We start from the raw sequence: 23,564 nt of genomic DNA, 5'->3' as shown, positions 1-23,564 counted from the left end.
CGGCCACTCCCTGGCTGAGCGACTGTGGGAGAGGCAGAATCTACATTTGACAATTTTTAACTTCCGTCTGTGCAAGCACCCCCAGCCCTCTCTTTCCCCCACCCCCAATTCCAGTTCTCAGATTCCTATACCCACCACTTCTTCAGTTAGTGAGCAAGCTGGCTAAGAGGATGTCATAAGCAGACAGTCACAGGTTTAAGTTGTGTAGGTTCAGATGGAGATGGACAGGGGGAGCCGGTTAGCTCAGCTGGTTAGAGTGCGAGGTCTCAACAACAAGGCTGCCGGTTCAATTCCCACATGGGATGGTGGGCTGCGCCCCTGCAACTAAAGATTGAAAATGGCGACTGGACTTGGAGCTGAGCTGTGCCCTCCACTAGATTGAAGGACAATGACTTGGAGTTGATGGGCCCTGGAGAAAGACACTGTTCCCCAATATTCCCCAATAAAATTAAAAAATATATGTACGTAAATAAAGTTTCAATTTAAAAAAAATGGAGATGGACAGAACTTCAGCCTTTTCGTCTATAAAATGAGAATGATAATAACCCCTTCTGGGTTCTAAATTCATCGGGGTTCATTCTCGCTCAGGATCAGCAATTGTGTAACTGGTGACTTCACTTCTCCTGGCCTCAATTTCCTCAGCCATTAAGTGGAATTGGCCCGTAGAGAGAAGTAATGAGATTGATGCATTTCTTCTTTTGCAAACTGCTAATTCTTGTCTTTTGTTCACTTTTCCTTTGGGAGACTTATCTCTCATTGATTTGGAAGAGCTCTTTATATGTTATAAACTTTAACCCTTCCTTGTGACTATGACATTGGCAGCAATTTTATTATTGGGAAATGGTTTCTAAGTAGAAAGTTCTAGAACAAGAGGAGTCATCACTATTTTATTATTACCAAAGAAGAGGAACTGCACCTTCCTGGAAAGTTGAAACTGATTCAAGTTGGCTGGCAGCAGAGGGTGGTGTGGAGACAAATGTGGCTGTCTGGGCTGCACTAGAGACCTGAGGTCTAAATGTTGAGAGGAACCAATATCTTGAAAACGAAGGGCTCTCCCCGAATCAAACTAGATCCTATCTTTACCCACATCCCTCTCTCTCCCTCTCTCTCCCTCTCTCCCTCTCTCCCTCTCTCCCTCTCCCTCTCCCTCTCCCTCTCCCTCTCCCTCTCCCTCTCCCTCTCCCTCTCCCTCTCCCTCTCCCTCTCCCTCTCCGTCTCCCTCTCCCTCTCCCTCTCCCTCTCCGTCTCCCTCTCCCTCTCCCTCTCCATCTCCCTCTCCCTCTCCCTCTCCCTCTCCCTCTCCCTCTCTCTCTCTCTCACCAAAACATACAGTGAATGTTTAAATTTAAAAATAATTATTACAGTAAAAGACACATTGCCATTAATTCCCCTCAAAATACTTCCCCTCACTTCAAAGACACTTATCCCATCGTTCTTGCCACTTTCTGAATAGTTCTGAAGTCCTCTTTCCTGAGTGTCTAGTTGTGCTGTTGTGGCTGCCTCAGTGTCCTGATTCAAAACGTTTATCTTTCATGGTCTTTTGACTTTGGGGAAGAACCAGAAGTAACATGGTGCCAGATCCGGTGAATAAGGTGGATGAGGACACACTGTAATGTTTTTATTTGACAGAAATTGCCACATACCAGAAGTGATGTGTGGCACGGAGCCTTTCCATTGTGATCACAAAATACGGTGAATGCGGCTGCCGAGTGCCATCCAATGGAAAGGCAGGGATCTTCAATATGGGAAATGGTGCGTCAAACCTTAGTAACAGTGTGTGACAAGTTTCAACTTGTTTGGTGCAGTCAGTCAGGTATGAGCGACCGTTAAGAGAAGGTGTGTTTCAAAGTGTGCCGTGAATCAGCCTCCCTCATGACAATGCCCCGTGTCACACATCACTTCTGGTATATGGCAATTTCTGTCAAATAAAAACATCCACCTTATTCACTGGATTTGGTACCATGTGACTTCTGGCTCTTCCCCAAAGTCAAAATGATTCAGGACATCAAGGCAGCCACAACAGCGCCACTAAAGACACTCACGAAAGAGGACTTCCAGAACTGCTTCAGAGAGTGGCAAGAGTGATGAGATAAGTGTGTTCAAAGTGAGGGGGAGTACTTTGAGGGGGATTAATGGCAATGTGTCTTTTCTTTTGCTGTAACAATTTTTTTTAATTTAGACATTCACTGTATTGTTTGATCACACCTCACACACGCGCGCGTGCTTGAGAGAGCTGTGGAAAGGCTCACACGAAGGATGACTTGAGGAGAAACCAGTCTGAGAAAGGCTGGGTGCCTTTGTGTGAACATGGGTCATGGTGGGTTATCAAGAGGAACCTCTGAGCACAAAAGGAACAGGGCAGTACGGACGCCTATTTGCAGACCCTGCAGGACATAACACACTTTCATATTCACTCTCTCATTTGATCCTCAGAGCAGCCCTCAGAGGTGTCCAGGACAGGTATTTGCAGTCCATTTCACCCAAGGGAAACTGATGCTCAGAAGTTCCACGTTTTATTTCAAAACAGGACAGAACCAGGACCAAGATCTGGGTCTCTTGATTCCTATTCGAAGTGATTCATTCAACAGACATTTCTTGAGACCCGACCTTGGGCCTGGTTTGTTCTAACACCTGGGTCTAGAAACTTTCAGAGTTCTTTAAGCATTTCCATATTGGCCTCATGCATCCTGGGGTTCCCAGAATCATAGTCTCAGCCTCCCAGGACCCTTGGAAAGGACCCTGGCCAGAGTGGCACAGGTCAGGGTTTTGCAAATATTCCACTAGCATATGCTAAGAAATCAGATCATTGTTCTGTGGGTGACTCTTTGCCAAGCAGCTGGCCTATGACAGCTCTAATAAAGACCGAGCTCGGGGCCAAGCAGAATCCTCCAGTTTATTTGATAGCTTAAGAGGTTTGTGAGTCTAAGAAATACCTCTGGTTTCACTGCCCCCGTTGAAAACCCTTTTACATTTAGTTCCTGCGAACTCGGCGAGATGAACGTGGCCTGGGTTGGAGCTGGTGGGAGGAAGGTACTTCTTCCTCTTATCCCTAAACCTAGTTCACTGGCACATCAAAGCAGCCCCCCTTGGGCTCCATCTCACTTCATTCCTCCAACAAGCCCCACCACTACGACCCCCACTGGAACTGTTCAGGGATCTGAACAGCAATGAGGCCACGGAGACCCAAAGGGTGCCCAGAGTCAGCTGCCACATGGCCCTCGCAGCCCTCTCGGCCCCTCCCTCATCCTCAGTGTCCTCGCCCTCAAGACCCGCACCCCCTTGAGGAGAGTGTAATCAGCCCGTTGCACAGAGCTGTGGTAACTGAGCTCAGACACTGGATCGGATGTCCGGGGGGCCCCGACCGTAAACTGCCAGTCACATAATTCAACTTGATCCCTCACTCCATCCTACACTTTATGTGCTTCGGGGGACACAAGGCTGATGGTGAGAGTGATAAATCCCTGCGATGGTGACTGTGAGATGAGGGATTGCTCTAAAATGGAAAAGTTACTTCAGATCCAAAGAGGAACGACCTCAAGGAAGGGAGGGGAGGGGGACCGCCCTGAGGGGAGCCCATCACGAGTCCCCATTTTCCTCTCTGAACCCCATCTGGGAGACTCGGCCCTTCGCTTTGTGCTCCACGCAACCTCAGAACTGTGTCCGGAGGTGTCAGATCCCCCCTTTTCTCTGCATCTGTAACATGGGAATAGCTTTCTGCTAAAAAAAAAAATAAGATTAAAATATGAGTACGTACTAGTCCTTGGGAGGAAGAATCCTTGAAATGGGCAATAGGGTTATTTTCCACCCTCATGACCATGTAACTGCAGAGAAAATGCTTTATTTCACTCACTAGCAGTGACACTGTTCAGTGGAAATGACGGTGGGACTGAGATTTTCACTAAGGGGCTATGAGGTGGACATCTAAGATGACAACTTCAGAAAGAGGCCCAAAGCTCCCGTTTTCACAGGGAGGAGATGGAGGGGCCTTCCTGCTCTGACCCAGCACCCCGGGGGCCCCAGGAAACCAGAAACAAAGGGGCAAGTTGGCTGGGCCCTCCTGTCTCCATCTGCTCACACCGGCCCAGCTCGGGGATCAGTTCAGAGCCCATCCTCCCAGCAGAGGCCGTGTACTCTATACCCCGGGGTGCCGTTCGCCCATCACACTTGAGTCTGGGCTTTTCATTTAAGCAAATCTTTCTCTCCCAACAATCGTGGCTGGACAGGCCCAATGGTGGGGCTGCTGTGCAACAACATTTAGACACATTGCTAAATATTTCCAGCTGCCCAGAGGGCCCCTCTACTATATGAGGTGAGACTCTGTGAGGTTTCACCATACAGGCGAGGACAGCCAAAGGGCATTCCCTAAACTTTTTTCTACTGTCCTCCATTTGATGAAAGACTTGTGGTTAAACCTTTATCTTCCATAAACATTTAAAATGTGGTTACCTTGATTTCCATGTCTCATTTTCATTTTATTAAAAAAATGGGTTCCTTGCAGTAAAACATCTGATACGGTGGATGTTCTGCAGAAAACAGATGTTTCTCCATGTAATAGACGTCGGCGGGCCTCTGTGTGTCCACCAGGCCTCACCCTCACACTCAGACACACGCACGCACACGTGCGTCTCATGAAGGGCCGGGGCAGGGTCGGGTGCCCCCAGGGACACTGAGGCCACAAGGCCACAAGGCTGGAGTCTCTACAGTCATGGGACCTTTGAGCCAAGAAGCCAGAGAGGTAATGAGACCTGGAACTGTAATTAGGGGGTTTCTCCGCTTCTGAGCTCTCTTGCTCTGAACATTTCTCCCCACAGTGCATTTTCATTCTGGGCCTCCTCGTACAGCCTCACACTATAGAGGTGAGAAGCTCCTCTGAGCTCTCTGGCTCCCTCTGCCTCACAGGGGACGTGGGGCAGAGTTTAAAACCGAGCAGGTGGCACCATCTTTCTCAAAGGCACACAGAAGTACCAGGGGACTCTGCCTGGGCAGGCTTTGGCAGAGCTGCCAAGCAGGCCTTTTTTCCATCGTTCTTCTCCTCTTTCCGTATTACAGTCCTGGGCTGAAGGAGGCCCATGTAGGACTCAGGGCCTTTGGGAAAAGCCAGTTTTTGCTTCCTCCCACCCGGGCACACACATACGCTTGCCAGCTCGACCCCTCAAGCATGGGGACAGCCCGGCTCACACACTTTCCCAGGACTTTGCTCCCCATGTCCTCTGGGGAGTCCCTGGAACTAGCTGAGACACCTGAAGCTTGCTCCCTTCCCAGGGATATTTGCACTTTCATTGAGAACCTGAAAAACTAAGAATTATCAAGACACAAAGGAATTAACTCCCAACTGTTGAATGTCTTGGGTGCTAACACAGCTCTCTGGGGGCAAGAGGGAACTCTGCCATGCTGGAGGCGGCAGCCCACCCACCACACAGCCCTCCCCACAGAACGATGTTCCAGAAATTGCCCTGCATTGGGATGCCTGGTTTCAGTCTCAACCTGCTTCCCTCTGTCCCAAGACCCCAGGAGATTCATGTGCCCAATATGTACCACAGGATATCTTGAAGAAGCTCTACTCCCTCTCTCTGAGCTTCTGTATTTCCTAGAAGATAAAACTCTGAGCCGGCGATTCTGTGAAATTATTCCCCTAAAATTATCTTTACTAATATCCATCCCAACCAATTCCAAGTAGGATTTGTGTAAGCTTATAAAGGTGTGCATAAGATAGGAAAAAATATTAGGACAAATGACTCAGAAATGAGGGTAGAAAAATAAGATGCGTCCTGGTTGCTACATAAAATCTTTGCTAAGGGGAACTACAATACATTTGGCTGTGGGCTTCCCAGGTGCCAGAGCAAAGAGGATAATACTGTCAGTTCCAAGAGTCACAGTGTCACTAAGGTAAAAAAACACATAATTACTCAGAAGAATCACAGATATTCCCGGGAGGGAGACTTCAAGCTATTTCTCACATAGCTTGAATTTTTTTCTCACATAGGGTTCTCAAAGGGAATACCGTGTTTCCCCAAAAATAAGACCCAGCCAGACAATCAGCTCTAATGCATCTTTTGGAGCAAAAATTATAAGACCCCGTATTATATTATATTATATTATATTATATTATATTATATTATATTATATAAGACCTGGTCTTATAGTAAAATAATAAAAGATAGTAAATAATAAAATATAGTAAAATATATTTACTATATTATAGCAAAATAAGACCAGGTCTTATATTAATTTTTGCTCCAAAAGACGCGTTAGAGCTGATTGTCTGGCTAGGTCTTATTTTCAGGGAAACACGGTATTGAGGTATATCATAAACCAGGGGTTTTCATTTTGAAAAACAAAAACAAAAACTGGACACTTCTTTTTTTAAACTAAAGATTATTTTTTTGAAATGTAAGAAATTAAATGGATAAAAGAATTACCCTGTGCTACGTGCAGGACACCAAAGCAACCCCATAACCTCACTCCACAAACAGCTCAGTCACACTGGGCACTGCATGAGTCGCTATTTCCAATCCTTGCCAGAGGTAGGGGTCCCATGGAGGGCTTGTTAAGTGCATGGAGCCAAAGGCCCCACAGTAAAATGACTACATCAGAATCTTGGGGGGTTGGGGGACATGATGAACTGTGGCCCCAGGTGATCCTTTGTTCAGGTGAGCTTTGGAAATACTCCTATAAATCAGCACCACAACTGTTTGGCTAAGATAGACAGTAAAACCCCATCAGAATGGCAAACCCCATCCCTGGGTATATGGCCTTCATTGTAGGGTAGGGCTCCAGAGGAGGTCTCCACCAGGAGAAAGTCAGGGTAAGATGGCGTTGAGTAAGCCATCAGGGCCATGGGCTGTGGTGATTGACGTGGCAGTGGGATAGAGAAATTCTCGGACCCCTCTCTCTCTGGCAGCATCTCCCCCCACCCCCACATCAGCAGCCCCTTCCCATCCTGCCTCTTCCAGCTCCCAAGGTGAAGCAGCTCTTGCTGTCCTCTCCTCAGAGACATACAAATATCAGTGGTGACAATGCCAGGGATGGTGGGTGACAAGGCTGCCCCTCCAGAAGCAGACGCTGAACAAGCACAAACCGTAGTGACTGACTATGGAGTAGGGTGTGTGCTCCATCCCCCTATTCCAGCCCACCCTCCACGTCTCAGCCACGTCAGGCTCCCACAGACCTTGCTGTCAACAGGTCACCTCCAGTTTGAAAAGCCCTTTCAGGATTCATCATTGGTCATGTCTTTAGTGTGTGGAATCATATCACGGTATGTAAGAGCTCAGGCTTTGGGGCCATATCTGGGTCCAAATGCTGGTGTTCCCACTGATGATCTGTGTGCCCTGGGCAAGTTCCTGAGCTTCTCAGAGCCCTAGTTTCCTCATCTATAAAATGAATGTCCACTAGGCAGAATATGCTGGGTTGTGCTGCAGTAACAAACAACTCCAAAATTTCAGTGGATTAAAACTTCAAAGGTTTATTTCTTAATAAGGCTATTCCTTAGCTCCAGGTCTCGGGACCTCCCAAAGCAGTTGTCCCCCCACGCAATCCAGGCTTAATGATCCAGGCTGTTTCAGCCAAGTGTCCTCCCTGTCTGCCGCATACTTCCACGATTAGAATAGGATTCTGGAGGGCCTCCCGGAGGCTAGTAAGTGCTTTGGCCCAGAAGTCATGTACATCACTTCCACTCACCAATCATTGGTCAAAACTAGTCACATGGCCCTGCCTCCAGCAAGGGTGTGGGGAAGTGTAATTTTAACCTGGTGCCTAGAAGAAGAGAACCGGATATGGGAGCACAAAACAAGGTGGTGATGCTTCATGGGGGTGCTGCTGGTGCTACAGAAAGGAAACAATCCATATAAACCTTTAGCATAATTCCTGGCATACGAAAAAGGTTTAATAAATGTTAACTATTATATCATTATGATGTTGGCCTTCCAAACGCTGGCCTCAGGCTTATCACTTGCTTTCTCTTCCATTTTGCTCAGTGTTCTAAGAAGCAATGGCCTGTTTCCTAGCTTGCAACTTCTTTTGCCCTCCAGCCTTGAGTTTTTGTAGCTTCTCCTTTCCATCAATCCCATTATTCATTATGAGATTTGCATCAGCCATTGTAAGCACTCTGGATGCTACAATGGCAAGGCGCCCAGGATAATTTATCATATAATATATAATCACACACACAATACACAGTCATGCTTGTTGAAGAGTGCACGTTCCAGAGGTCATTAATTAACATTTCATCAGCACTAACAGCGTTGCATACAGCTGGTTCAGGATCAGGGAGCAGGAGGCGCCACCAAACACAGAGGAAAGAGCATTCCTAGTAAATGAATGACAACACTGGGTTTCAAACCTCAGTGTCCACATCTATAAAATGGGGCTCAGGTTCCTGCCAAGCTCACTGGGCTGAGAGGACCCAGTAAGAGCAGGAAGCCTGGTCCCTTGTGAAGTGCCATCCAAACGCAAGGCATAGTATTCCACGACAGGGGTTGCCGAGCACTGTGGTGGCTGCCTCAGAAAAACTCATCAACAGAGTCCTTTGACTATCTCAAATGCTGCTCTTCTGTCCCGTGGGGTCTCCCTCTTCAGAGATCTCTGTCCCCCACAAATTCTTATTCCCTTGATAACTGATCCACCCTCAGCTTGCACAGCACAGTATCTTTCTCCTTCCAGACTTACGGGGGGTGGGGAGAGGGTGTCTCACTGGGGAGTATGTGCAGCTTCCCTGGGCTTTCCCCCACTAGAACCCCAAGCTCTGGGGAACAGCTTACCATTGCCTTAATCATAACAAGGCTCACAGCACCATTACACAATTTTAATACCAGCTTTTATGCGGGCATCTGGGGATGTGTGTGCTTATGAGCAATTTGTAATGAAAACAAGACTGACCTGCAGCCGGCTGGGAGGAGCAGGGCCCAGAGCACCAGGCCGGGCAGGCCCCATCACAGGGGCCGCCCCAGGCTCTGGGGACAGGGCTGCTGCCCTGGGACACCGAAGGCATATTTGATCTCTTGTTAAGTCCCACATGGCTTCAATTTCCAAGTGCTCTGAAAGAGAATAGAATTAGAGTCAACAGATCCGTCGTGTCTTTCATAAAGATGTGTTCTTAATCAAGAAGGAGATAAAGGAGGAAGAAAACTCGCATTCATGGAGGCCAACTATGTGCCAGGATCATGCCGAGTGCTTTATTTCTATGTGGTATCTCGTGTGAGCCGCATGAGAACCCACTGAGGTAGGTTTTGTTATTATCCTTTGGGGCAGATTGCAAAAAATAGATTTTTCTTTGCACACAAACACACACACACACACACACACACACACACACACACACTCACAACCTCATCCCATCAAGAGGTGGAGTCTGTTTCTCCTTCCTTTGAATTGGATATTGACTGTCTCCTTGCTTTGGCCAACGGAGCATTAGCGAACACAAAGCAAGCAGGGGCTTTAAAATTGCTTGCGCATCAGGGCTTGCCCCCTCTCGCTGCTTTGAAGCATGCTGTGTGAACAAGCCCAGGCTAGCTTCCTGGAGGATGAGAGATCAGGTGGAGCAAGATCCCCGCTGTTCCAGCCATCCCACACGGGGTCACAGGCATAGGAGTGAGACCATCCTAGACCGTCCAGCCCTATCCGAGGCAGCCCAAACCTGAAGAGCTGCACGCCTAACCTATAGAATTACGAGAAATAGTAAGTGCTGCTGTTGGAAGCCACCAAGTTTTCAGGTAAGGTCATGTGCGGCATCACGACATTTTAGTCAATGACACCGAGTGTCAGGTGGTAGTCCCATACGATTATGGCAGAGCTGAAAATTTCCTATCACCTGGTGACATCGTAGCTGTCTTAACATCATGCACAATGCTTACTCGTGTGCTTGTGGTGAGGCTGGTGTAAATAAACCTCCTGCACTGCCAGTCCTATAAAAGGATAGCACATACAATTAAATACAGTACATGATACTTGATAATGATTATAAAAAACCATGTTGCTAGTTTATGTATTTACGGCACTATACTGTTTATCGTATTTTAGCACTCTTTCTACTTACAGTAAAAAAGGTTTGCTGTAAAACAGTATGCTGTCTTACCCCGACAGCAGCCTCATACATTTCACGTGTACCGCGTCTCTTCATTGCATCATTTTCTCTTGTGTTTGATTTGATCTCATGTTGCTTTATAAACTAAGTATCACCTAACTGCACAGGGTTGGTAAAGTCTACAGTGATGACAGCAATGTCCTCGGCCTTCACACTCACTCACCACTCACTTATTGACTCACCCAGAGTAACTTCCCAGCCTGCGAGCTCCATTCATGCTAAGTGCCCTATACAGGCGTACCATTATTTATCTTGTACGCCCTATTTTTACTGTGCCTTTTTTATGTTTCGGTATGTTTAGATGCACAAATACTTACCATTGTGTTACAATTGCCTACAGTATTCAGTACAGTCACATGCCACAGCGGCTGGTAGCCTAGGAGCAACAGGCTGTACCATACTGCCTAGGTGTGCAGTAGGCGGTACCAGCTAGGTGTGTGCGTGCACCCTGTGATGTTCACACAATGACGACATCGCCTAACCACCCATTTCTGAGAACATATTCCCGTTGTTAAGTGGTACATGACTGTAGTTTGTTATTCGCTAAAAGCTACCCTCGTCACAGATGAGGGGTCTGAGGCTTAGAAAGCTTAAGTCATGTCTCCAAGATTCCTCAGTTGGTAAGTGGCAGAGAGGGATTTGAACCTCGGACTCACATTTAGTGCACTGAATTACCCCTCCATCATGCTAGCACGTGGAGTGGGAACCCTCAGAGCAAAACCTCCTGAGAAATGCTGACTCCCCCACAGTCACGGTCACCACTCCATTTTGAGGAAAGTGAGAGTATTTCTGCTTAGGTGGGCTTCAGTTCTTAAGAAAAGGCAGAGCACAGTCCTGAAAACTTTTTTCTACATGGCATTTTCATAAGTAGAATCTAACTTTCCCACTGCCTTTTATTTAAGAATTGCTCCATCTTTACATGTGAAGAATCGTCAAGGGACCGAGGTAGCCATTTGCAAGTTTCTCTATTCCTCTGGCTCAGGGATCCTTGCCTCTGATCAGGTGTGAGTGGTTTGAAGATCATCTATTTTGTGTGTATTTTTTTATTGTGATAAAATATACATAAAATCTGCCACCTTAATCATTTTCAGTGTATAATTCCGTGGTGTTAAATAAGTTCAGAATGTTGTGCTACTATCTCCATAACTCTTTGTATCTTGCAAAACTGAAACTCTGTGCCCATTAAACACTAACTCCCTATTCCCTCTCCCCCCAACCCCTGGCAACCATTGTTCTATTTCCTGTCTCTGATTTTGACTGTTCTAAGTACCTCAGGTAACTGGAATCACACAATATTTATGTTTTTGTCACTGACTTATTTCACTTATCCTAATGACCTCAAGGTTCATTCATGTAGCATATGTCAGAACGTCCTTCCTTTTTAAGGTTGAATAATATTCTATTAGATGAAAACACCCCATTTCGTTTACCCATTCATCCACCAATGGATACTTAGGTTGCTTCCATGTTTTAGCTACTATGCATGATGTTGCTATGACTATGGATGCACAAATATTTTGAAGATAAATCCTTGAGCGTATCTGGGAACCTCCTGTTCAGTAGTTGTACTAAGGAGAATCATTTTGGATGTTTGACTGTAACTCCTGAGGAAATTACCTTCCTATCCCAACATCATGTTCCAAGAAGGGTCTGCCTGAATATGGACATACCAGGCTCTGGGAGCCCTAGTTACAAGTCCTCTGTGCCCTAGAAATTAGTTAACTGGGAACAAATCTCCCTAGCAAAGTCCTCTTACGCTTGCTGGTCTATTCTCCCACTAACTTAATGCACCCCATAATATAGGGAAGGATAACATATGAGTTCTGGGTCCTAGGGGTAGGGCAGCCCTCTTTTTCTGATGCAGGATTGGTTTAAGTAGAATTTTGAAATAACCAGTTCTATTTTAGCACTTCTGGAACTCCTTTTCAGGTCCCAGGACTCCCGACTTTAGAATGAGCCCTATGTCCCCTCCCACCTCCCCCACCGTCAAGGAGTTCCACACTCTAGAATTATTTCTCTTCTCCACCTCTCCACGCCTCTTCTCCCCATTTCTCTCCCTTCCATTCTCCTCTCCTCCCCACACAGATGGGCCAGACGTACGTGGTGGGCCTCCGTTAGCTATTACCATTTTGTTTCATTTTAACTACTTCTCAGACTCCATTCAAAACCTCACAGGTTATCTAGAAGCACCAACACTTTTTCACTTGTCTCTCACCTGGAAGTGGCAGAAGGGAGTTTGCTGCTAGCAGCACCCCCTAGCCTATCAACAACATAAAGAGGATTCTAATCACATCTGGAATTTCATATATAAACTCACATCTACGGTAAGGAGGAACGTTGTACTTTGGGAACCTTCTCTATTTAAAGGCTAAAATCTGAATCTGTTTAAAAATAAAATGCGTAAGGAGAAAGATGTCTTTTGATATGATTTATGGGATATTATAAGGAACCTGGAATTTATTCTTAAAAGCAATTGCGCGCAAACAAATTAGCAGATGTAATTGCTTTTGAGAGAAAATTGTATCTCATTACTAACTATTGGATTTTTTTAAATGAGCTCCTTCCCAGCAGGGAGAACATCTGGAGTCCCAGGGGCCATGGGCAATGCCAGAGCCTCTTCCGGCCCAAAACAGAAGACAGGTTTTGCAGGTTGCTGAGAGGCTTTGAGTGAGAAAGGGCATAGAACAGGGGAGTGTAGAATACTGGTGTGTTTTTTTGCATTACAAGGTATTAGGTTGGTGCAAAAGTAATTGTGGTTTTTGCGATTATTTTTAACCTTTTAAACCACAATTACTTTTGCACCAATCTAATAAATTTAGTAGGGGCCATCGGTAGCAAGCAATTATTTAAAAATCTCAGCTTTAAGTGCACTCAGCATGCATTCGAGGCTCAAAATTCTGGGCCTGGTGAGCCTCTTTTCCCACCACCTTCCCTCCAGAACCTATTCCTGGTCCACCCTGGAACAACTTTCTCCCCTTTCTTCACTGAGCCAAACCGTCAGGCTTCAAGGCCCACTGCAGAGTGACTTCGTCCCTACGCCTCCAGCCGGCTCACCAGCACTACCATGGAAGAACGTCACTGTCCAGCTGGATCTTCTCTGCTTGCCTCCCGCCAGCTTCACTTCTAACAGAAGCCAGGCTCACCCACCACCATGCAGGTGAGGCTGGAATCTCCTACTCAAAAGAGCCTGTCAGGGTTGGTCCTAAGGTCTTTGGAGGTCAGACATCTTTCTCAGAGGTAGTGCCATGTTTTGGGGAGGCCAGCCAGGCAACTCAGTGGCCCAATCCTTTAGGGCCGATAAACTGAGTAACAATGTATCAAGATGGAGAAAACTGCATTTCCTTTACTTGAACTTTCCTCAGGGCTCTGTGTCTGGAAGGAATACTCTGATAGCGGGGGTGGGGGGGGGCATGGAACGGTGGGTAGTCTCTAAACTGTCTTTCGGGGCACAATGAATGAACTGCAGGACTTGTATTCTACTGAGAAGGGGACCTAAGTTGGAGCCAGGACAGAATTAAATGCTGAAGGCCAGAGGAGAAACTGTGGCTAGCCAGGAAGGTTCTCCCTCCGTGCACTTTCCCCTACAGCATGCCACTTCTCCTCCAAATAAAAAAAGGAGCACTTATTGAAAGAGAATCCTTTGGCAATGGCACCAGTTTTGTCAGCCCGCCCTGTGTACCCACTGCCTCTGACTGAGGCCCTGCTGACAGAGGACTCCTAACCAGTGGCTGGGCCGCAAGATTCTCTCCTGCTCATGGAGCGAGACGGGGCCTGTTGTCCACAGCGGGGGGCAGAGTTCCACTCTGAACTACACCCCTCAGGAGAAGAGCCGCCCCTGCGGCCAGGCCAGCGCCGTCCCGGGGCACCTCTGCTCAGATTCCTTCTACTTGCTAGCAGCGTACAGTGACCAGGTCACGCCGCCCTTGCCCCTGGCAGCCCAAGCCAGGCACCGGCTTTTCCTGGCGTTCTTCTTCACTGCAGACTGCCAGCGGAGGACCTACCACGCGCCCATCCAAGAACTTCAGGGAGTCAACCCAGAACATAGAACAAAGATTTGTATTTTTTCCTCCCTAACACTGCCCTCCCCGCCTCCAACCCAGTGGGAAAAATGGGTTGCCGTAAGGAATCGGCTACTGCAATTGGTATAACTGCCAGGTGCTGACCCTCGAACCATGTCTGGCCCTTCTGTGCCCAATGTGCAGGCATGAGCTCCGAGGAGAAGCACCAACACTCAGAAGGCAGCGGCTTCCCCACCACATGCTCCAAACACTGACGCTCTCCAGAATGCCGGTGTTTCCAGAAACCTAAAGGCCTGGTTGGGGCCTCCAGTCTGGGCCTCCTGCCTCCTGCCCAGACACTGACTCCTGTTGTCAAGGCCGGCCTCCGAATGACTTCCTCACCAATTCATGGTCACGTAGAAAAGCACAATCTTTTGGACTACATCACAATGAAAACCTTCTGTGCATCAAAGGACATACTCAACACAGTGAAAACTCAACCCACAGAATGGGAGAAAATATTTGCAAATCACATATCTGATAAAGGGGTTAATATCCAGATAGACAGAGAACTCCTACAACTCAACAACAAAAAATAAACAGCCCAATTGAAAAATGGACAAAGGACCTGAATAGACGTGTCTCCAAAGAAGACGTACAAATGGCTAATAAGCACTTGAAAAGATGGTCAACGTCATTAATCATTAGGAAACGCAAATAAAAACCCCAAGGAGATACTATCTCATAGCCATTAGGATGGCTGCTATCAAAAGAACAGAAAACAACAAGTGTTGGTGATTGTATGTACAGACAGGGGGTGACGAGGATGCTTCCTCATTCCCTGACTCCTCTTCTCCCCTCACTTCCCTCTAACCCTTTCCCTCTTGGAGGGAAGGAACCCTAACCACCTTCATCCTTTCCCCTGCTGGCCCTCCCTTCCCTATTCAAATATCAATTCCTAACCCCTGAGGTCCCTTCCCCTATCCTGCAAATTTCACACACTCCAGCAGCATCCTGTGACTGTCCTGACACCTCTTCCCAGCCCAGTATCTGGCCCTGTGTGAAGCGGGGGAGGGGGCACTCTGGTCGGAAGGGCTTCGGGCAGCTGGGGCCAGCACGGGCGGTGGAGGCATCCTTTCCTGGATGCTGTTGTCTTCTCCACCGTAACTTGCCATCCTGAGGATCAATTCCTTACAAAAAACAAAACCACAGCAAAACGCCTTGGCTGGTCTTCAGGAGAGATTTCTACTCCTCCTTTAACACGACTGACCTTTTTGGGGAGAGTTAATAACCTCGGCCATGAGTGGCACTATGCCCAAATCTCTCCCTAGGCGTCCTCCTTGATCATAGACCACAGAAGGGGAGAGGTTCGTTTTGTTCATTTTAACTCTCACCCATAGGTAAAAGCAGAGCTGGCCATATTAGCACGGCGGGTGGATGGTGGAAAGCCCTGCTCCCTGAGACCCCATTCCTCTCTTGGCAGAGCCCTTAAACAGGGTTGCCAAAGTTAGCAAGTGAAAATACAGAACACCCAGTGAAATGTGAATTTCAGATAAACAATGAATAATTTTTAGTGTAATTCTGTCCCAAATCTTGCATGGGACAACCCTACCCCTGAGACACCCCAAAGGCCACTGGACTCCCCAGAGCACCTGTTGTGGGCCATGTTGGCTTCAGTGAGGGGGTCAGAACAGTTGACCTGTAAGATTCCTTCTTGCCAAGGACTGCGTCATTCCTTATATATCAGTGCACCAAGGGGGGTCACGCAGAACATGGGTGGTGGTCCCTGCCTGCAGAGGGCCCCCTCCTTCCCCAGCCTCAGCTCCTGCCTGGGGCCCTGACTGCGGTGGCATCGACTTCAGCTCAGGGGTCTCGGACTCTGTCCCTTGCTCCCTCCTCAATAGGGCATTTCCAAGTGAGCACCAAACTTTATCATGGGTTCTGGCTCTGCCTCCAGCATCTCCTTTACCTGCCTGCAAGTGTGGGGCCCTCTCAATTTTCTAGAACCATCACCAACCACTCGGATGTATAGCGTGTAGCCCAGGGCTTTTCTAGGGCATCAGGCTCCCCTCAGAGCAGCACAGACAAACCTTTCTTTGCAGCAGGAAGGCCTCAGGCTTCCAGAATGAGAATCCTTGTCAGGAAAGTAAATGAGGGTGTCCCTTCTTAAAAACAATGAGCTGAGATCACCGCATGAGACAGAGAAAACTGTGTTTAGTTTGGCTAAAGTCAGGTCTAATGGAGAGTGCGTGTGATAACCATCTCCGGGCTTGGCTAGGGGATGCAGACCAAGGAGGAAAGAGGAGCTGAGTAGGGGACGCACAGAACTGGGAGATAACGGACGAGGGGAAACAGTCTGAAACGCAGGAATGTACCCAGTCGTGGTTCAAAGACTTGTTGAGGCAGGCTTGCAGATAAAAAGATAAAGGTGCTGACAATAATGCTAGAGTCATCCTCCAACCTTACTTTCTCTCAAACCTAAAAGAAAGAAAAAGGGAGGGAGGGATAGAGGAAGGGAGGGGAAGGAAGGAAGGAAGGAAGGAAGGAAGGAAGGAAGGAAGGAAGGAAGGAAGAAACATAACACGAAGCCATCTCCATTCTATTTCCTCTTACAATGGAGGAGGATAATGCCTGGTTAACGTCACGAGAGTCACCGAGTGCCCACTCAGATTAATTAACAAGTGAATTGACAAGTAGATGGACCAAGTAAATGAAAGTAGCTGCCCTGTTACAACTCCTTCTACATTGGAACCAGACTCTCTGGGTTCAAATCCCCGTTCTATTATTACATGTGCTATGGCCCAGAGCAGGCACTTCACCTCTCCAAGGCCTCAGCTTCCTCAGCTATAAAAGGGCATTAACGATGGGATCACCCTCACCAGACAACAGTAAGGAGCGACGGTGACATATCAGAAAGGGCCTCTAGACACTACAGTTATTTCCAAGTACTAAATACCACAAAATGCAATCCCTACCTTTAAGCAGCTGACAGTCTAGACCTGTCCTGTCCATAGGGGCAGCCACTAGTTATGTGGCCACTGAGCACTTGAAAAGTGACTGATGAAAACCGACACGGGCTGTACATACAAAATACACGCCAGGGAGAGTTGGTCTAGATGGACCACAAGACATGTGCACACACGAGGTCAATATAAGGATACAAGAACCAGGCAATAAAATGTCAAGAAGCACCAGGTCAAGAGGGGCACTTTATGAGGATTAAGTTATTGGCTGACAATGGCCGTCATTTATTAGCACACAAATGGTGGCCAACCAGTGTGTCTTGAAATGTAAGTCGATCACGCGTGTGTATGCGTCTCTCCTGGGCCTCTGCTGATCAAAAGGGCAGACATAAACATTTTGAACTCTAAGCGACCTGTAGGACAATGCAATCCAACACCTGATTTCCTTCAAATGAAGAAGCTGAGGTCCAGAGAAGAGACCACAGAGGCTATGAAGGACCCAGTATATTCTTCATATTCACATTTGGCAGATGAGAAAACTGAGGCCCTAACTAACCAAATGCGTACAATTAGTGGCGTCTTCGAGGCCAGTACCCTGACCGCTCACCCTTTGCTCTCCCTCCCACTATAGGATTCCTCTCCGGATGCGGAGGATGGTCCAGTAACACATAGCATCCCCCTTGCCCTGTGCGACCTCCCCCGCCCCAGCTTTTGTTCGGGACACACTTGTGAGCATTCTTTAGCCTAATTAAATAATGGAACCACACTGATCCTTTCTTCCAAGGTCTGGGGGCACTGTTTCCTCTCCACCCCAGTTCTGCTTGGGAATGTTGACTTTGGAAAACAGCAGCAAAAACACTCTGGCTGCAATTTCCAAATCAGAAACAGCCTCCAAATCCTTATTCAGCAGAGAGCAAGAGATCTCAGGAAGGCTGAGCCTGTTGAGGCCACGAGAGCCTAGAACTTCTCTGCACATAGCCCCCAGGGCCATCACAAGTCAGCTCAGATCCACAAATGGATACCTGCTGCGTACCCCAGGACTCAGGGAATAAAAGTAGAGTCTTATCTCCTAGTCACTCCCAGTCCAACAGAGGAGATTCATAGGTAGGCCTGCGCTCCCGATCGTGTTCATGGCCCCAGCAGGAAAGGGACAGATACATGGCGTCAGGGCCTCTGCATAGCATTTCAACAGTAGAGGCCAAAGAACCATCCTCACTAACCCTGAAGAGAGGCCAGGAAGTAAACATCACCTCTGATGTGTCTTGGAGGGTAATCCTGGGAAAGCCCCGGCCCTGCCAGCTGTCACAGGAACTGCCTTACTTCCCGATGTATGTACAACCTCTACCTGCCCGCAGCCTGAGGTCTTCCTCAAGCCCCTGATTTCTCCTAGGCCCTGACCACCTCAGTCCATGCTCTTGGCGGCTGTGTGCACACACCTTCCTCAGGCATCAGAAGAGTGTTTATGTTCTTCGTTATCCTCACAGGCATTTCCACCGAAGTTACATTTTTCTAACCCTTTATTGCAGGTGAAAGAAACGCCCCAGTGCACAGTGTGGAATTACTGACACGTTCAGGATATATGAGGGACATTAAAGGCACCGTAGGATTTGATGACAGCTGCCAAGAATCTTTTCTATAGTCATAAATGAGATAAGCATGAAGCAATGAAGATGACATAAAGATCCTGGCACAGACCAAGGGCAGGTGTTTCCCCTGCCGCAGTTAATGACGTTGTGGGGGCCGGCTGCACACTGGGACATGTGCAGGCACACCCCCCCACCCAGGGCCCAGGGGGCCAGAGAGCCTCAGGGTGGCTCACTCCCTCCTGAATGCCCTTCTCACCTCCACACGCATTTTCCCGTGATGCCCCTGCCAGGACAGCATACCCTCCTGGGTGTTTCATCTGTTGGAAGCCCTGCCAGCCTCTGAATCTCCCAGACTTCATCAGACCTTTTCCCTCCCAGGATGGAGACTGCCTCACCTGTGCTCAGTGCATCCAAATGTTCTGGAGTGCCTGGATGGTGGGCCTTCCTGGCTTGGCTGCAAGGCACACACTGCTCGCCCGGGCAAATACTTCACGGGGCTCTTGTTAGCTACAGCCTGGAGATACCTCAGTGAACCACCCGGCACCTACTGTCTCCACTGTTGTTTACTCTCAAACGACTCCCCCTTCCTTCCAAAAATACTCTTTTCTGAAACTTGCAAGCAAGTTTCGTCTTAAGGACACACCCCACTCTGTTATTTTCCCAATGGAGACCTTCAAGGGAGCAAAGTCAGCCTCAAAATAGCCATGAGGTCCTCAGAGCTTAACTTACAGCTCTCAGCTATTGGTCCTCTGCTCTGGGAGGCTGTGGAGGGGGCAGAGAGCACGTGAGGGAGCTGCCGTCCCTTGCTCAACCTCACCTGACGGTGTGAGTCCAAACAGTGTGAGGAGGGGCCTTCTCGTCAGTCCCTCCAGAGCTAAGGCAGGACAGGGAACAAACTGAGGGCTGTCCGACGATTCAGCCAACTCCTAGTGCAGACCACCTAACGTATCTTCACCTCTACCCACTACTCCTCAGGGAGAACTCTAGCTTCAAGGTTCTCCCGGCCATTTAGACCAAGCCAAGAGTATGGGGATATGGCACCCCATGTTTTACGGCCCCTCCTTTAACTAAAGATTCATGGTTTGCCCTGGAACTTTCCCCTATGCTCCCAGACAAACATAGGTGGAGAGTCCATAGACACCAGCGTTCCAGAGGAAGGGGCTGAATGGTAGAAGCCTTTGGGCAATGGCTTCCGGGGAATCAAGGGGCGGCAGGAAGGCCCCCCATGGCTGGAAGCTTCTCTATCTCGAATGTTACTTGCACTCACCCAGAACAACCCTCCTGCTGCCACGATGCCCAGCCCGACCCTTCCCACCCACTCAGGTAATTCTCGATTCAGAACAACCTTGTCTATATCGCTCATTGACTGTATACTCTTTAAGATCTGTAAATTTTCTAAGCCTGTTGCCTCATCAGTAAAATGAAGATGACAATAGTAGTGCCTGCTTTAGGACTGCAGGGACTAAGTTCCACGTGGGGCTGGAGCAGTGGCGGCACATAGCAAATGCTCACTTAACATCGGCTGCTGCAATTGGTATTAGTTTCATCATCACGGTTCTGCCTGGGAGAGCTCTGGGTTTTCCCTTGCCAGTTCCCTTTTATGTGCCATCTTGGGTCTTATGGACCTGGAGCCAGTGAGGAGGGAGAGGGAGCTGGGACCACAGAGTCCTACTTATTGCTTCTGGTACCACTGTCGCCAACTCCTGTACACCGAGTACCCACTCTATGCATGGGATGGCATCTAGACTGGACTTCCCAAAGATTGGCACACCTAAGAACCTCCTAGAGATCTTGTTAAAGCTCAAAACACTGGGCCACACCCTGAGCATTTCTGACTAAACTTGCATTTTTCACAGGTTCCCGGGTGATGCTGAGGCTGCTGGCCCAGGAAACACTGTGAGAATCACTGCTCTGGGCACTTAGGCAGGAGCTCTTCTACTTTGTCACTGTTGCATCGCCAGCACCCAGCACAGTTCCTGGCACAAGGTATCACTTGAAGCTTTGTCTGTGCCTCACTCATTCTGTGATTGGCCAGCACCCTGTCCCCTGTCTCAGGGTCACTGCCTAGTAGTTTGAGAAGCGTGTGATCTGACCTCCTCAAGCAGACCCTGAACTGCTTTCAAGTGCTTCCAACGGAGCTGGAGGGCGGCCCACCCTGCCACGCCCAGCACAGGCTCTGCACAGCTGCCTGTCACAATTGACATCTCCCATTATTAACTGTCCCCAAGACAGGAAGGAGCCCGAGGTGAAAGGCAGGTGGAGGGGGGAGGGGGGAGACAGGGCAAGCTGATCCCAGAGGTAGCAGTTCCCAACCTTCCAATAACCCACCAAGCTCTTTCAGCCTTTTTAATTTCCTTTCACTCCTTTCTTTTTTTCCTTCCTCTTCCTCCCTCTCCTCCGATGCTGCTGCTTTTTATATCCATTTTCCTAGTTGCCAGTTTTCTTTTCATTTTTATCTCCTAAAATATCTTTGACCATGACAAAGCTATGTCATGGGGGGGACCCCCATGACCAGTGAGGAGCTTTAGGGGCTCCTCTCTGTTTCAGATACTGGTTCTGCAGACCCTTCGAGAACGTAACTTCTCCCAACGCGCTGCCGCCACCACACCTGCCCAAGGTGGAAAGAAGACCAAATCTTCATTTGAAACACAGCCGTCCTGCGGCCCAAACATCAGACCTCCATGGACTCATGCCATTTTTGTGATGACTACAGACCCTTGCTCTGTCTCCAGGGAGGTTGACATCACTCTTCTCGTTGGAGCAAGTCCTCGGGAGAAAATGCAAGTGCAGTGCAACAGAATTATGTCACCTATTCTCTTGGGAAACAAAGTGAGGAGAGAAAGGGAGGGCCAGGATTAGACAACCAGGGCTGAGGAAGTTCTACCAAATAATGTTTTAAAATAAGCTTCTTATTTTAGACTAATTTTAGATTTTTAGAAGTTACAAAGATAGTAAAGCAAGTGCCTGTATCCCTTTCTCTCAGTTTCCCCCGGATGGTAACATCTTACATGAAACAGAGTGGCTCAAATCTCTTTTTTAGATCAAGAAAACGCATTCTGGTTTTTTGCTGTTTTGTTTTCGTGTTATTCTGATCCTCCTTTAAGAAAACATGGAAACGAGAAGGGAAAACAAAAAAATAACAACAATGTTCTCTTAAGCTTTAGAGTGGCCAAAGCTTTTGATTCTCCAACTGCAGATGTACAAAATGTGTCCATTTGGGTGGTTTCCCTGAACAGTCGATAAGAGGCAGCTGCTCTCCATATATGATGCCAGTGACAATTAATAGCATTTTTCGGATGGTTCACAATCACAGAACCCTTGATATTAATGAGCTCCCAGCTCGGGCTCCCAACCGGAAGGGCCTCGATTCAAAACCACTTCTAGTGGATAGAGGGAGGGGGGTTCACACAGTGTGAGGGATATAAATGATAAACGTCTAAGTTTTGCTTTGTCTTGTGCACCTGAAACTAATAAAAAACAAACAAACAAACAAAAAAACCCACAAAAAACACACACAAAAAACCCCCAAAACAAAACCACTTCAGATTTCAGACAACATGCCCCAGTGGGCTGCCACCGGCATTGCCTCAACCTTTGCATCAAATGCCTCCCGAGATGGGCAACAGACTCTTCGCACAAGACAGCATGACAGGCAGAGAGAAACCAAAGGCTGAAGCCCATCAGAGCCCCAGGAGCCTTTGGCCAGGGCTGGGCAGCAGATTCACTGAGGACGGTTGTCAAAAGGTACAAGCCCAGACCCCACCCTCAGAGGTTCCTGTTATAGGTCTGAAGCTCCGGCATCTATAGTTTGCAAAAGTGGCTCAGTGATTCTGGTGTGTACCCAGGGTCACCACATATAGCTGAAGGGTACACAGCAGCCCCGTGGGCCCCCATTGCCAGAACCACTGGATTGGAACCCGCAAAGTGACCAGCTTCTACACAGAAACATCACTGGTCCAGGATGAAGACTGGCAGGGTGACCCTTCGCTAGCAGTGGGAAATCCTTGTCATTTCAACCCTGGGGAGGCTGGATGGAGGGGTGTCAGACCACACCACCCAGGAGCAGCTCAAAATGTGGAACTGTGACTTAACATGTCAGCAGGGTGCTACCCAGGAATGACGGGCCCAGAGGGTATGGGCTCTTGAACTCTTAACAGGAAAACGAGAAAAGATTCTCTTGGTAGGATAAATAAATAAATAAATAAATAAATAAATAAAGGCAAGCCTCAAAATACAATCTGCCAAAACTTAGGGGGAAAGGTAAAGAACAAACAAATGAAAACACTGCTACTTGCTCCCAATAACCAGGCCGAACACCCCAACCAGGAAGACTATATTGGTGGTTAAAAGCACGACGTTGATGCCAGCTTGCTGGGTTCAAGTTCCAGCACAGCCACTTACTGTGTGACCCTCCACAAGTTTCTCTCTCTCTCTCTCATCTCAATTTCCCCATCTAGAAAATGGGGATAAAACTAGAAGTGCCCCAGAGTTATAGTAAAGACGAAGCGAGAACATATGTGTAAAGCGCTTAGCACAGGGCCTGGTCCTCAGTGCCGTGTAACTGTCAGTTACTGTGAGTACCAGGTGCAATGTTCTCATAATTGCTGCCAGTCATTCTTGGGGACCACAGCCTGAAAAGTCAACGTCTCAGGAGCCATCCCAGTGCTCCTGACCCAGCAGAAAGATGACAACTCTCCCCAATTCTAGCCTGCTGGAGATTTGGGTCTTGGAGAGAAATTGGGTTACGAAGTATTTGGATGGGTTTGTTGAGAAAGCTGTGATACATCCATGTGACAGAATGTGATGTGACCATTACAAATAATGGTGACTGCTCATGAATACACATGGAGGGATGCCTGTGATACAACGCTGAGTGAAATAACCAGGTAACCAAACAGGATGGTCCCATGTATGCTAAAAGTCTATACATACAGTGTGT

General features: G+C 48.0%; 1 long non-coding RNA gene across 2 annotated transcripts in view; it reads right to left on the bottom strand.

Annotated features, from left to right (window-relative positions):
- LOC141571824 (uncharacterized) overlaps positions 1 to 23,564 on the bottom strand; it is a 95,808-nt gene that overhangs the window by 49,895 nt on the left and 22,349 nt on the right. For both annotated transcript variants that reach the window (XR_012496881.2, XR_012496880.2), the window contains exon 2: positions 8,875 to 9,032. This is a non-coding gene — a long non-coding RNA (uncharacterized LOC141571824). The remainder of the gene's footprint in view (positions 1 to 8,874; positions 9,033 to 23,564) is intronic.

This window comes from Rhinolophus sinicus, chromosome 2, assembly GCF_057876585.1.
Source record: "Rhinolophus sinicus isolate RSI-liver-muscle chromosome 2, RSI-T2T, whole genome shotgun sequence".
NCBI classification, from domain to species: domain Eukaryota; kingdom Metazoa; phylum Chordata; class Mammalia; order Chiroptera; family Rhinolophidae; genus Rhinolophus; species Rhinolophus sinicus.
This window is presented reverse-complemented; position numbering and strand designations above follow the sequence as displayed.